Source organism: Lontra canadensis, unplaced genomic scaffold, assembly GCF_010015895.1.
Source record: "Lontra canadensis isolate GAN:19392208 unplaced genomic scaffold, GSC_riverotter_1.0 scaffold25, whole genome shotgun sequence".
NCBI classification, from domain to species: domain Eukaryota; kingdom Metazoa; phylum Chordata; class Mammalia; order Carnivora; family Mustelidae; genus Lontra; species Lontra canadensis.
This window is the reverse complement of record NW_022631019.1, coordinates 8344661-8360811: the sequence shown is the minus strand read 5'-3', so window position 1 is coordinate 8360811 and position 16151 is coordinate 8344661. Positions and strand designations below refer to the sequence as shown.

General features: G+C 50.2%; 1 pseudogene; it reads left to right on the top strand.

Annotated features, from left to right (window-relative positions):
- The first annotated feature begins 410 nt into the window (after window positions 1-410).
- On the top strand, window positions 411-15633 carry LOC116871339 (annotated as a pseudogene).
- The last annotated feature ends 518 nt before the right edge of the window (window positions 15634-16151 follow it).

Below are 16151 nucleotides of genomic sequence, written 5' to 3'. Positions count from 1 at the left end.
CGTGGAGGCCATCCTGCATGGGGCAAAGCCAACCCGTGTGCTGCCAGCTCAGGCTCTCGCCATGCTTGCACACTTTTACACACTGCCCAGTCCCACATGGGGCTAAGGAATCCCTGGAGTGTGGCAGAGCTGCTGACCACACTTCAGACGCCGCGTGTGACCACCCACATGGCTCGCTCAGGAGCTGGGTGAGGGGAATTGTGCTGGGTGGGCACCAGCACCGCTCTCCGGACTGTCCAGTGTCTTCTGAGCCCAGCTCTGAGAAACCCAGCATGGAAATTCAAAGGGGAAAGCCAGTCCTAAGTAGCCATCCCTGTCGATCTTCCTAGGGCAGTAGGACAAAGCCGTCATAATCACGATAATGGTGGTCACAGGAACACCGAGTTGCTGAGGATTGTGCCGAACCGTCTATGACAGGCATCATCTCCCTCAGTCTTCGGGAGAACCCCATGAGGTGGGCACTATTGTTATACCCATTTCATGGATTAGGAAACCCGAGGCTGGCAGATCTGGAGTGATTTGCCTAAGATCGCACAGCAGGTGGGCGGTAGAACCAGGATTTGAACCCGAGTCTGTCGTTCGGACCTCCAGAGCCCAGGGTTCTCCTCCTAATTACTCGTCTATTAGTTTCTACCACCTGTGTGGCCCAAACGAATTACTCTCTACAGTAACAAGACAAAACAAAGCAGAACAAAAACCCCACCGCACCTTGGGATGCACTTACTTAGACTGATTTATTATTTAGTATTATTTAGTATTATTGTTATTATTACTAAGTAGCATTATTTTAGGTGTTAGGAGCAGCAACCAAATGAAGCTTCTGGAAGCTGAAGCCTTACTTCAAGGTTGGGTGCTGGCCCAAATTTCCCCTGTTTATAAGGATACCAGTTATATTGGATTTTAGGACACACTCTAATGACCTCACTTAAACTTGATTATCTCTCAAAGACCTTATCTCCAAATAAGGTGACCTATGGGGGTTTGGTACGTCACTGGGGTTTGGTACACAGTGACCTTGAGTAAGTCACTTAACAGTCTCCCTGTCCATGACATGAGGTTGGAAGCAATCTTTTCCTCCCCATATTGCTGTGTATAAAACACCACAAGGAAGAAAAACTCTGGGGGTGCCTGAGTGGCTCAGTGGGTTAAGCGTCTGCCTTCGGCTCAGGTCATTATCCCAGGGTCCTGGGTTCGAGCCCTGCATTGGGCTCTCTGCTCAGCGGGGAGGCTGCCTCTCCCTCTCCCTCTGCCTGCCACTCCCCCTTGCTTGTGCTCTCTCTCTCTCTCTCAAACAAATAATTAAATAAAATCTTGAAAAAAAAAAAAAAAAAAAGGAAGAAAAGTGCTGGTTGGTGCACTGCCCAGGTCCTAGTTGGCGCTCAGGAACACAGCGGCTGTGACTTCCCGGGGCGTTCCTGGAATGAGCTCAGCCAAGAGGCTGCAGGGACAGGAAGGACCTCAGGGAGCTGCTGGCGTGGTCAGGCCTTTCCAGGGGCATCTGATGCCTGCCCTGGCTCTGGCCCCTGCTCAGGCTCCCAGACGGTTCTGGACTTGGCTTTTACGTCTCTGGGTGAGGGATTTGGAGGGCCCACGGCCGGGCTTACCCTCCCGTTGTCCAGCTGGAACTTCTCAATCTGGGCACTGTTGACATTTTGGGCCAGATCAGTCTTTGTCGTGGGGGCTGTTTTGTGCATTGTGGGATGTTTAGCAGTGTCCCCGGCCGCGCCTCCTAGATGCGGGTAGCTCTCCCTCCTTGGTTATGACAACCAGTGATGTCTTGGACACAGACAAATGTCTTCCAGGGGTTAAGACCCTGCTGGTTAAGCTGGCTGCTTTAGGAAAGGCCCTGGTAGTGCTGCATTTGGAATCCCGCGCCCATCTCTATCGAACCACAGTCCCCACACTAACCAAGGAACATTCTGGAAATAGGGGGTTGGCCTGCACTGGGGGAAGACAATCGCTAGCACAGTGGACCCACTCCATATCCTGAATGAACCATCCTTCCCAATCTGGCTCCTGCCGGCCTGGCTATCTGGGGTCACCTCAAGGTGACTGTGGCCTGGCCTGGGTGCAGTGGCCAGGGCTTGGCTGTAAACAGACAACAGGAAGCCCAGAACAGGGCTGGGCCCAGGGAGGCCGGGCCAGGAGCAGGTGTGGACAAGCCCGCTGACAGGCCGGACTTATCAGGACCAGAGGCCCGGGCTGCAGAGCGGCAGGTCGTGGGGCTTTATCAGCCGTGAGAGTGACAGAGTCCCAAGCAATCCAGCCGGCCAAGGGCGCTGACAGCCAGGAGCTGGTGGGACGAGGCTTCTGTTCCCCAGCCTCCGGGATCCCAGCAGGGACACAGGCGCACTTTGCAGAGACATCTGCAGAGAGGACAGGATGGCGGGGAGAAGAAGGATGGCGGAGAGAAGACAGAGGGAGATGAGCCCTGCTTTTTTCCCACTTGCCTTCAAAGACTGAAGCGTGTGTTTTCAGTATTAGAGCTGATGCCTCCTTGTTGCAACGAGTTATTTTAAAAGGGGTTGGGACACTGGGGGGCCTTGGGAGAGAAAGGAGAAGGTGCGTGGGGAGAACGGTGGGGGGAGTGTGGGGGAGCAAAATCCCGTCTCCCTCCCACTTCTGCAGCCCACTGTCTGGTCCTGTGGCCCCTGGAAGAAATGATTGAAGACGCACTGGCTTAGGACCTTCTGGAGACCAGATGTCCGAAATCCCAATCACTGGGCCTGCAAGGTCCCACGGCCTCCTCCCATTCTGCGTGGTCCAAATCTCCCTTCACCTCCTTCTTGTAAGGACACCCGTGATTGCATTTGGGGCCCACCCAGATGGTCCAAGCTAATCTCCCTCCCTACCTCAAGACCCTCACTTAGTTACATCGCGAAGTCTTCTGTGCCCATGGAAGGTGACACAGGGTCCGGGGATTAGGCCATGGACATCTTTTGGAGGCCTTAATTAGCCTCTCTCCCCCTCGATGCTCCAGCCCGCTGGCTTTCAAACACCTCACCCCTTCCTTCTGTGAGCCCTGGCCGCTCCCCCTTCTGCCCAGATCGCTTTTCCCTGGACTCTTGGCTGGTTCTCCTTCTTTGGGGCTCTACTCCAATGTCACCTCTGTGGAGAGAGCTTTCCTAGTTGCCCTCTCTGCCTGGCATGGAGTAGGCGCTCAAGGCAAAAGTGTTGAATGAAAGAGAGGGAGAGAAACTACATTCTGAGCACCTAACGGTCCTGAAGGGGGAGCCTGGCTTCCTGAGCCTTGGGCCCTTCTCTGAGCCTTCCCTGCCTGTGTTTTCCCCCATCTGGACAGAGGCTGAGCCCCCAGGCCCAGCCTCCCCGGCACCAGCACCCAGTCCATGGTGGTCAGAGCCTGAGGCTTCTGTCTACCTTGGCCTAAGGTAGGGGGACAGGGCCTTGGCCTTTCCCTGGCCAGTGCCTCCAGACAGAGCACAGTGGGTGGGGAGGGGCCGCACACATGTCTGCCGCAGGCCCCCGGCCAGCCAAGCTCACCCAAGGGGCAGTGTCTCCCGCCCAGCCCAGCAGCACCCACTGTTCATGCCGCCCAGGCCTGTCCTTCAGGCCTGTCTTTCCCGCTCATCCCAGAAGCCCCCGAGGACTGAGTGGTGGGTGACAACAGACACGGTTGCCACCACTCACCCACCAGGGCCTTTGGGCAGGGCATCTGCCCTTCCTGTACCCCAGAATGATAAAAATAAGAGCCAGTATTTTTGGAGCACTGACTTGGTTTCAGGCTCTGCTCCTCTTGGGTGGCATGTGCCTGACCCTTCCCCACCCGCCCCATCAGAGCAATGGGGGTGCAGCATTTCTTCTTCACTATAAGTGAGATGATGATTCCCTTCAACTCGTAGAACCATTCACAACTCCCAGTATGGGCTCAGTAACATTAGCTTGGCTCCTAGGGCCTCTTAGAGGACTCCTGGTCTATATATCTGAGCACAGGAAGGAGGGCAAGAAGGAAGGAGGGAGGGGAGGGAGGCGAGGGAGGGAAGCAAGAAGCTGGCCTGATAGCCTGGAATGATGGCCTTATCTCCCTGGCCTCACGTTCTCTTTCTCTTTAACTGTGGGGGTTGACAGTGGTTGATTTTCCAAGTCCTCTGGTTCACTTGTGTATTTTTGAGGCTGAAAGGATCCGAGCTGTCCTGGTCTCAGAGACCAGCCCAGGAGATGTGAAAAGTAGGGTCTGTACCCACAGAAGGGTGTGGGTCCTGCGAGCTCCGCTCTCAGGGTGCGAGCGGGCCTCTGTACAAGTGGGCTGTGTGGTTCCAGAAAGAAAGAGTGTTGGTCGGCTTTATTCCCTAAGTGAACCCACCCTGGGGACATCCTTGTCACTCTCCTCCTTCACCAGAGTTTCCTCTTGGGTGGCATGTGCCTGACCCTTCCCCACCCCCCCCATCAGAGCAATGGGGGTGCAGCGCTGTCTGCCCTGTCCCCAGGTTGCACCCCTGGGAGGATCCGCTTCTCCATGGGGAGTTGTCTCTCCAGCCTCCCCTTTGGGGGTGGGCAGTGGGAGGTGAGCACGTCAGCCTCCGAGGAATCATTTTGTGCATGTGGCGGGGCTTGGGGGGAGCTCTGGGCACTGGGGTCACAGAATTAGAGACAGACGGATGGAAGTCATACCTTGGTTGTGTCACTTTGCTATGAATCAAGACCAAACGACTTCACATGTTCAGGTGTCATGCTCTGTGAGGAGGGGAGTCCTATATCCCGCGGTTCCTGTTTGGTCCTAGGGCTTAGAGAGTGCTGCGTAGTATAGACACCCTGTAAGCGGTGTCTGAAGGAATGAATGGATTCCTTACTTTCCTCATCTCTAGAATAAAGACTGTGACATCTACCTGTATTATAGTACACCTGTATCAGTTATCTGTTGCTGCGTAACAAAGTAGCCCAAGCTTACTGACTCAAAAAATAGGTATTGATGAGCCCACAGGTTCTGTGGATGAAGAATTTGGGGTGACAAGCCTGGCGATTGCCAGCAGGATGTCAGCAGGGACTGCAGTCTCTGAAGGTCTGACTGGGGCTGGGGGATCAGTTTTCCTGCCCCCCAAAGTGGGTACAGCTGATTTCTCAGTGGCAGTTATATATAATAACTACATGTTATATATGTTAACTCTAAAAATAATGGGCAGATTGCTCATTTGAATTGAGCGTTTGTTTTGTGGAGGTCCTGCAATAAGCGTCTTACATATATTATTTTCTTAATTTTTTTATTTTTATATAGTATTTATTTGAGAGAGAGAGTGAGAGAGAACACAAGCAGGGGGAGGGACAGAGGGAGAAGAAGACTCCTTCCTGAGCAGGGAGCGCGACATGGGACTTGATCCCAGGACTCCAGGATCACGACTTGAGCCAAAGGCAAATGCCCAACTTACTGAGCCACCCAGGCGCCCCTTACATATGTTATTTCATTTAGTCTTTCAAGCACCCCATGAGGTAGGTGCTGTTACCTTGTACACAAGGTGTGCTTGTCCAAGTTCACAGCTAGCATTTGGTTGTCAGTCTCTGTGTAACAAATTGTCCCAAACGTAGTGGCTTAAGCAACACCAGTCGTTTCATTCTTTCTTATGATTTCTGTGGGTCGAGAGTTTGGGAAGGGCTTGTGTGGTTTCAGTTCAGGGTCTTTTTTTTTTTTTAAGATTTTATTTATTTATTTGACAGAGAGAGATCACAAGTAGACAGAGAGGCAGGCAGAGAGAGAGGGGGAAGCAGGCTCCCCGCTGAGCAGAGAGCCCGATGTGGGACTCGATCCCAGGACCCTGGGATCATGACCTGAGCCGAAGGCAGCGGCTTTAACCCACTGAGCCACCCAGGCGCCCCGGTTCAGGGTCTTTGATGCCGCTGTGGAGGGATGGTGGCTGGAGCTGGAGCGGGTAGAGCTGGCCAGGTATTTCTCTCCACGAGGCTTCAGGGTTTCTCCAGGTGGGTTAGGTGGGGTTTCTTCACGGCTCTCAGTCCTCTAGCACGGGTGTCCTGGTGAGCAAAGCAGAAGCTGCTTCACTGTCCATGACCCAGCCTGCAGAGTCAGTGTTCCTTCTGTCATAATCACGATCCTGACCAGGAGGGAACGTGGACCCCATTTCAATGGGAAGGACAGTTCAAGTCCCACGGTGGGAGGAGCACGTTGCGTGGGAGATCTCGTGGCCATCTCATGACCATCTGCCACAGTGGTGAGAGGTGGGACTAGAATACAGGCAGGCTGACCCCCAGAAACCAAACCCTACCTTGCTCCACAGTGTTGCCCATTAAAGGCTAAGTGTCCCAGAGCTTTGGCATAAACCCAAGGACACAGGAGCCCAGACCAAAGACCCCTTGTAAGTACAAGATGCCTGTGGCTTCTTCCTGGGCTGCCATAACACAGCACTGCAAACTGGGCACCTTAGAACAACAGAAATTGACCCTCTCTCAGTTCTGGAAGCTGGAAGTCTGAGATCAAGGTGTTGGCAGGCCTGTGCTCTCTCTGAAGGTTCTAAGGGAGGATTTCTCCTTGCCTCTTCCAGCTTCTGGTGGCTGCTAGAAACCCTTGGCTTGTAGACACACTGCTCCTAGCTCTGCCCTCTGTCTGTCTGTATCTGTGTCTCTTCTCTTCTTATAAGGAGACCAGTCATGTTGGAATTTGGGTCCACCCTATTGCAGTATGATCTCATCGGAACTAATAACAACTGCAAAGATCCTATTTCCAAATAAAGTCATATTCTGAGCTTTTGGGTGGACATGAATTTTGGGGGGGGGGGAGACACTATTTAACCCAGAATGATGTCCCTGTCTGACTTTCCATTCCCTCACATCATTCCCTTTTAAATGAGGGAACATGGCTCCACCCACGGGGACAGGTCCCCAAACATGTCCAGGAGTATGCAGTTAGCTTCCAAGGGCTTGGAACTCTGAGCCCACCTGGGGATGGCCCCTTTCACTGGGGAGGAATGTCAAGGGCAAAAAGCCAACCAGAAGCCTTTGGCGCCCTGCCAGCGCCTCCCCCACTTCCCATGGTGGGAAAGTCACGGAGCCACTTCCCACACAGCCGGCCCTGCTCCTGCTTGACCCTCCCCGAGCACAGAGTGTCCTCTCCTCCAACAGCTCTATTAATAGCCCTCATGTGGATGTTCTGGGGTGGCCATTCATGATCTCGGCCTCACGTGTCCCCCCCACTCCAAGCCATTCATGAGTGTGACCCTCTGGGCTTGGGCGGCTCCCTCCCTCTCTTCCTGTGCCCTTTCTCTGTTTTCTGTTCCTTCTCTCCCTCTCTCCCCTTCTCCATTTTCAGAGCCTGCAAGACCAAACCACTAGGAGCGTGTCCTTCCGAGGGACCCCACTGACTCAGAGGCTGCTGCGTTCACGTTCACATTGTACCAGGAAGAGCACAGTGTCTGCCTGGTGGTGCACCTGTGCAGCCCTCCCCAGGGACTGCGGTGTGAACAGCGCCCCCTGTGGGTGTGCGAGCAGCAGTAGGAAGCCATCCTTTCCCTGCATGTAAGGGCCCCTCTTTTGCAGATACACCCACTACTTCGGTGAGCCTCCCTGACTCCAGTCACCTGACCCTTGGGACAAAGATTGTCAGTAGCTAGAGTCCTGTTGGGGGGGGTGTCCACTCATCAGCATTGAGACCCCTGAATACGCTTGTGCCTTCAATTCAGTGACTCTTTCTCACGCATGTATCCCGAGTGAAATAGCTAAAGAAACCAAGTACAGTTTTTTCCCCGGAGGACATCGGGCAACGTCTGGAGACACTTCATAATTTGGGTGAAGGGGATGCCCTGGGATGTTGTGGGTGGAGACCAGGGACCCTGCTAATATGCTACAGTACACAGGGGCCAGACCCTGACAAGGGATGGTCTGGCCCCAAATTCTATACGGTGGAGGTTGAAGAACCCACATCCAAAAGGATAAAAAGCCGACACATGTAAAGATTTTTACAGCAGTATTATGTTTTTTTTTTAAGTTTATTTATTTTTTTAGTTATCTCTGCACACAACATGGGGCTGGAACTCATGGCCCTGAGATCAAGAGCTACAGGCTCTTCTGAACAGCAGCATTATGTAAATTAACAAAAAAGAAGTCTAGGGGCGCCTGGGTGGCTCCGTTGGTTGGGCGACTGGCTTCAGCTCAGGTCATGACCCTGGAGTCCTGGGATCAAGTCCCGCATGGGGCTCCCAGCACCATGGGGAGTCTGCTTCTCCCACTGACCTTCTCCCCTCTCATGCTCTCTCTCATTCTTTCTCTCTCAAATAAATAAAGAAAATCTTAAAAAAAAAGCAGTCTAGGCACTCTGTATCAAATTCGAAAATAATTATATTAAGAATATTAAATCCGGGGACACCTGGGTGGCTCAGTGGATTAGGTATCTGCCTTCAGCTCAGGTCATGACTTCAGGGTCCTGTGATCGAGCCCCATTCTCTCTCTGCCCCTCACCCACTCATGTTTTCTCTCTCTCTCTCAAATTAAAAAAATCTAAAAAAATATTAAACTCAGTGGATTATAAAATGACCATTTAAAAGGATAAATGAGGGGCACCTGGGTGGCTCAGTGGGTTAAAGCCTCTGCCTTCAGCTCAGGTCATGATCCCAGGATCCTGGGATTGAGCCCCGCATTGGGCTCTCTGCTCAGCGGGAGCCTGCTTCCCCCTTTCTCTCTGCCTGCCTCTCTGCCTACTTGTGATCTCTGTCTATCAAATAAGTAGATAAAATCTTAAAAAAAAAGATAAATGACAGCTCTTTGGCAACATTAAGAGCTATATTAAAACATATATATTATATATATAATATATATATTATATATACAAATTCCTCAAATGATTGAACATAGAGGTCCTATATGACCCACCCATTCCACTCCTAGGTATATACGCAAGAGAGATGAAAATGCATGTCCTCGCAAACACTTGTGCATGAATGTTCATAATGCTATTATTTTTTAAAAAAGATTTATATGCTTTTTTTAAAGGTTTTATTTATTTGACAGACAGAGATCACAAGTAGGCAGAGAGGCAGGCAGAGAGAGAGGAGGAAGCAGGTTCCCCGCTGAGCAGAGAGCCCAATGTGGGGCTCGATCCTAGGACCCCGGGATCATGACCCGAGCCGAAGGCAGCGGCTTAACCCACTGAACCACCCAGGCACCCCATAGTGCTATTATTTATAATAACCTAAAGATGGAAGTAATTCTAAAGTGGGTGAATGGATACACAAAATGTCGTATGTCCACACAATGGAATATTACTTGGCTCTAAGAAGGGATGATGTTCTCGTCCATGCTACAGCATGGATGCATTAAAAACCATGTGCTAAGTGAAAGAAGCCAGGCATAAAAGGTTATACACGTATGACCCCAATTTATATGAAATATCCAGAATAGGCAAATCTGTGGAGGTAGAAAGATCAGTGGTTGCCTAGGGCTGGTGATGGGAGGTAGGGGATAATGGCAAAGGGGCATGGGGTTTCTTTGAGGTGATGAAAATGCCCCCAAATTGTCTATGATGATGTTCGCATGTATCTGTGAATACAATAAAAGTTGTTGAATTGTACACTTTATTTTTTATATAAATATTTTACTTATTTGAGAGAGAGAGAGAAAGAAGGAACAGAGAGGAGGGGCAGAGGGAGAGAGAGAGAAGCAGACACCCTCTTGAGCAGGGAGCCCATGGGGGGACTCAATCCCAAGACCCTGGGATCATGACCCGAGCCAAAACCAAGAGCTGGATGCTTAACCAATGGAACCGCCCAGGTGCCCTGAAATGGTAAAGGAAGGGGGAAGCTTCAGGGAGTAGCTATTCACCTCCCTCCCCCACTAGGGTAACACAGGGAAATCATTGGGATTATTGAAATTTGGTAGTTTGGAGGAGAAGCCTCCTGGGGGGACCCAGCCTGCTGAGAATGGAGAACAGCAGAGGTACCTGTGGTCAGCTCTGGGAACAGGGAGGCCTTAGAGTAAGGGAGAGCACATCCTCTTTGACCTTCAACACTCGATGGCCCTCATGTTACTTGAGGTAGGGTTAGCCAAAGTCCTAGCCAGGAGGCTGTGCTCTGTGGAGCCCGCAATACCTCACTGAGCCCATTTCTCGTTACTCCCTCCACTCCCAGCGCTGGTCTCTTTGCCATTCCCAGATGTGCCAGATGCACCATAGGACCTTGGGACCAGCTGTTGCCTTTGCTAGGCCCATGTTTGTTCGAGACTGTCCACACTTCTGCCACGTGTGTGGCCGTCCAGGCTGTACTGTCCCTGTATGTCTCCAGCTGCCCAAGGATATTGTCATGGACTCTGGTGATGGGGTCACCCACACTATGCCCATCTATGAGGGGGTACGCCATGCCTACGCCGTCCTGTGTCTAGACCTGGTTGGCTGAGACCTGATGGACAACTTCATGCGAATCTTCAGGGAGGATGGTGTCAGCGTCAACACCATGGCCAAGCGGGAATTCCTGTGTGACACTGTGGAGAAGCTGTGCTATGTAGCTGTGGACTTGGAGCAGGAGATGGCTGGCGCTGTGTCGTCCTCTTCCCCAGAGAAGAGCTACGAGATGCCCGTCAGGCGGTGATCACCGTTGGCAGTGAGTAATTCCAGCGCCCGGAGGCGCTCTTCCAGGCCTCTATCCTGGGAATGGAGCCCTGTGGAATCCTCGAGACCACTTTCAACTCCATCATGAAGTATGATCTCTGTGCTAACATGGTGCTGTCTACTGGGACCATCATGTACCCTGTTGTCATTTTGTCTTGCCCGTCTAACAGGGTTGGGGAAGTCTTGCCCTCAAGGACCCACTTTCCTTCCTTCCTTCCTTCCTTCCTTCCTTCCTTCCTAGATTTTATTTATTTATTTGTCAGAGAGAGAGAGTGTGCAAAGCAGGAGAAGTGGCAGACAGAGGGAGAAGCAGACTCCCCACTGAGCAGGGAGTCCCATACAGGATTCGATCCCAGGACCCTGGGATCATGACCCAACCCAAAGGCAGACACTTAACCAACGGAGTCACCCAGGCATCCCTAAAGATTTTATTTCTAAGTTATCTCTACACCCAGTGCGGGGTTCAAACTCACAACCCTGAGATCAAGAGTCACATGCCCCACCGACCAAGGCAGCCAGGTGCCCCGTGTCCTTTTTCCTTTCTTAACTGATGTTTTCCTGACAGAATACTGTGGGTTGTTACTTGCCTTGAGTTGAAAAATGGTTTGCTTTTACCCCTGTACATTTATTCCTCCTTTTGATTTATGTAAGATTTTTGTATGCAATTTTCAGTTCTTGAAGACATGACAAATTTTGGTTTTCTACCGTCATGCGAGAACATTTGGCCCCAGCAATGCATCATTGTGGGAAGGAAATAAAATGCTGTGGTAAACCAGAAAAAAAAATTAGCGTTCAGCTCTCTAGACCTTGGGCTTTTACTAATGGCTGTGATGTCTTATTCTTAAGAAATATTTCTTTTTTTTAAGGTTTTATTTATTTATTTGACAGAGAGAGAGAGAGATCACAAGTAGGCAGAGAGGTGGGCAGAGAGAGAGAGGGAAGCAGGCTCCTCGCTGAGTAGACAGACCAATTCGGGACTCAGTCCCAGGACCCTGAGATCATGACCTGAGCCGAAGGCAGAGGCTCAACCCACTGAGCCACCCAGGCGCCCCTCAAGAAATATTTCTAATATTTCTAAGAAAAAAGTGTGCAGTTTCTTTTGGGGACTGGGTCAGTTAGGGAGATTTGGGATGGAAGTGACAGAAATCTATCTTAAATTGGTGTAGGCAAAAAAAGTGGTGGAGGGGGGGTGGAATTTATCAGCTTGCATAACTACAAAGACCAAAGTAGATGAACTTCAGCATTTATGGGTCAGGGAGTTCCAATGATTTCACCAGGACGTCGGCTAGAGGCACAAAATGAATAGAGGCTTTTCTGGAGGTGGTGGGGAGGAACCTGAGCCTTTCAGATTTTGCTTTCCTTATGAGGTTATAGAAATGAGAGGCAATCCCTCCATTACACTCAGATGCTTCAAATATTACTGGTGAGGCTGGGCACGGGATGGGAAGAGTTAATAGCTATTCCCTCCCAGGCTACCAAGCTCGGACCTCCCTCTGATAACCAACAATTTGAAGATTCACTTCAAGGACAGAGAAGAGCTGCACACTCAGGCTGGTTTCCAAAGCGCCCCCAACACGCGCACGCACACACACACACACACACACACACACACATACACACACCCCTACGCGTGCACCTGCATTGATGCCATGGCCGTGAAGGGTCTGATGGCCCTTCTGTAGGTGTTTTCTGGCTTTTGAGAAAGTCTGCACGTCATAGAAGATTGAAACACTAGCGGGGGCCGGGAGCAGGTGAGCAGACCTAACCATGAACTAGGGGCAGCTGACGTTTGCAGGGCTTCTGTGCTCGTGAGAAGTCCTCGTCTAATTCCTTCATGCTACACAAGGGGAAACAGAGTCCCAGAGCAGAGGAATGCCTTGCGTAAAGCCAGACCATGAGATAGCAGTGGGCAGAGATGTAACACCTGTTGACTCCCTGGGCAGTGCTCCTTGCTTCCTCCTTCCCCTTCCCCTAGTGGTCAGTGTTCTCATGTTGCCCTCTATGGCTGCCCAGGGCTGGAGGTCAGAGTCAGAGGGAAGCTGTAGCTCAGCACACTTGTCCCAGACCTTCTCTCTTCTGCAGCTTCTTCCTTCTGCCAAGAGCCTAGATGTTACAGAATGAATGTCTGTGTTCTTTCCCCCACAAATTCATATGTTGACACCTATTTCCCCAATGTGAAGGCATTAAGAGGCAAGACCACTGGGAAGTGATCAGGTCATGGGTGTGGAGCCCTCACTATGGGATTGGCGCCCCTATAAAAGAGAACTCAGAGAACTCCCTTGTCCCTTCTGCCATATGGGGTTACAGAGGAAAGAGCTGCTTACAAACAAGTAAGAGGACTCTTACCAGACACTGAATCTGCCAGCACCTTGATCTGGGACTTCCTAGCCTCCAGAATTGTGAGAAATACATTTCTGTTGTTTATGAACCACACAGTCTGTGCTCTTTTTTTAGAGCTGCCCAGATGGACTAAGGTATTAGAGGTGGTAGCTGTCACCTCTGCCCAGATTGCCCTCCCCATCCTCCTCATGGCTAATTCATTCTTATCCTTCAAAACCTTAGCTCAGTTCTACCTTCTTCAGGAAGCTTCCTCCTCAACTGAGCATTCCTGCTTGTGCTTACAGAGTGCCCAGGACTCTCCCGTATTGGTCCCCACATCATCCAGTGGAGGGGTCGGTGGTGGTTCTGTGACTGTGTCTTTCTCCCTGCACTGTCAGCTCCCCAAGAGCAGAGTTTGTCTTGTTTATGGTGTTCCTACCTCCTATTGGAAGCTTAGTTTTTTTTTTTAAAGATTTTTATTTATTTATTTGACAGACAGAGATCACAGGTAGGCAGAGAGGCAGGCAGAGAGACAGGAGGAAGCAGGCTCCACTCTGAGCAGAGAGCCCGATGCAGGGATCCATTCCAGGACCCTGGGACCATGACCTGAGTGGAAGGCAGAGGCTTTAACCTACTGAGCCACCTAAGTGCCCTGGAAGCTTAGTTTTATCTGCATGGTCCCATTCCCTTCTCGTGACAATCCTGTGATGCAGACATGAGAAAACACGAAGAGAAGTGAAGTAACTTGCCCAAGATCACATATGTAGCAAAAGGTTGAAGTGGTGTTGCATGCAGGCAGTCTGATTCCAGAGTCTGGACTCCAGACCATTGTGACCCCAAACCTTTGATAAAGGTTTTTGAATGAGTTAAGAGGCTTATTTCTTTCTCTGCAGCCGGCACCTAGCACCTAAGGTTTGACCCTGGCAAGAACCAATTCTGCCACCACAACCACCTTCACAGAGGGCTTATTAAGTATCAGGTTCTATGCTTAGCATTTTACACAAACTGTATTAATTTTGTATTACTACTGAAACAAATTCTGGCAAACTTAGTGCCTTAAAATAATATAAACTGATTTCCTTGTAGTTCTGGAGAACAGAAGTCTGAAGTATGCTTTCTCAATGGGCTAAACTCAAGGTGTTGGCAGGCAGACTTGTATTCCTTCTGGAGGCTCTAGGGAAGAATCCATTTCTTTGCTTTTTTTAGCTTCTGGAGGCCACTTACACTCCTTAGCTCATGGGCTCTTCCTCCATCTTCAAAGATGCCAGAAATAGTGTAGACTCTTCTCTCATCTCCGACCTGTTTCCATCCTTCCATTTTCTCTGACTCTGATCCTCCTGCTTCCCTCTTATAAGGACCCTTGTGATCACATTAGCCCTCCCCCATAATCCAGGATAATCTTTCCACCTCCAGATCTTTAACCAAGGTGCAAAACTCCCTTTGCCATGTCAAGTGACATATTCACAGGTTCTGGAGATTAGGACATGGACATCTTTGGGGGAACACTATGTAGCCTACCACATATACCATCTCATTTAATCCTTATGCAGTAATGTTGTGACAATGATGGTATGATTAGCTCCACTTAATAGGAATGGAAAGTGCATGGCATACAGTAGGCACTTAATAAATGTTTGTGGGGATGATCTGGTGTGGGAACTAATTGATAATATATTGTTCTTCACTGGACAGAAGATCCTGGAGGTTGTATCCAGTCTTGTGTCATCCCTAAAAATCTTTTCCACAATCCCATCTGCTGGGGCAACTGGAGGCTCTGTCAGGGTATCCAGCACTTAATTATTTTCCCTGGCCTGACTCCCTCCCTAGTGGGATCACAATCTCCTTCAGTGTGATTATATTTCTAATTCTTCGAATTTCTAATTCTTCCCATAATGCCATGGGCTTTCACAGACATCATTTTCTCCCTTGTAGTCCTTGAAAGGAGGGAGCATATGTTCAGTTTGCAGGAGAGTAAGTGAGGCACAGGTTACATGCAGAGTCATTTCTTGATAGGTGCTGACTGATGGACTCTGTCTTGCTCCCAACACTTCTGCCATCCAGCATTAGGGACTCTCTATGTTCTCAGCAGCCTCTGACCCTCTGGCTCAGCTCTGCAACTGATTGGATTTTCTTGTCTCTTTCACTGACACTTAATCTTTGTATATTTTTTCTGTGGTGCATGTGTGTGCTCGCACACACAGCTTTCTATACTGTCAGCGATGACAGTGGATTAATCCAGTTTTTTCTTTTAGTAGGAACCCCTTGCAATCACCCTGGCAATGATTAAGAGAGTCAGGTCTGGAGTCAGACTGCCTGGGTTGCAACTCAAGATTTACCGCTTATCAACTAAGAAAGCAGATTAATTCCTCTGAGCTCAGTTTCCTTGTTTGAAAAATGAAAAGCAGTAATATTTTTCTCATAGATCAGGCAGATGTTATTTTTCTAAGGTAAGATTTGTTTCAAGGTCACAGCTTCTGCCCTTTGCTGCTTTTTCTCCATCACCCATATCCCATTCTCTCATCCTGCTGCTTGTTAGTACAAGGCATCTGGAAGGGGTGGTGACATCAGTCATGCATGCTTTAGGGGGATTTAATCTGCTGTGTCTCTTTCCAGGACCATTTTTCTTTGATGCCTCATTTGTAATCACAGACAGGAAGTCCAGACCATCTGTTAACGGGAATTAGGTCATTGGTGATCAGATGAAGGAGGCACTGGGGAGGGGCACTCCTCACACTTCTAGTGTTCCACCAAATAGATAAAAATCTTCCAGTCATCTTTGCTTTTTCCGTCCCATGTTGTCTTGGTGGGGGAGAGGAGGTGTTGGCACCTGGAGGAGATTTGATAGACAGCATTCCTGGGTGACTTCATCTCTGGGCTTTGCCTCTCAAAATTCCAACCAAATCAAGCTCTACCGTTTAAGGGATAGAAGCAGGGTCAGCATTCCAGAAGTTCCTTGTCATGCTCAGGCTTTTAATCAGATGACATTGGAGAATGCACATCCTAGTGCAGGCTGTTTGTGAGAGGGTGGGGAGGGGTCTCAGAAGTCCCTACTCCATGCTTGTCTTTCTAGCTAGACCTGAACTGAGGAGAGAAAGACCTCCCGGCGCTAGGTTTGCTCAGAGGGATCAGCACCACGGACAGCGGCCGAACGCGGGAAGCCCCGCAGGGTGCGCACACCCCGCCCTGTGCCCAGTACAGGCAGGCGAGGGGAGGGAAGACGCGCGGCGGTGCTGGGGTGTTGGCTGGTGCTGTTCTCGCTCTGAGTCACCCCGTGCGC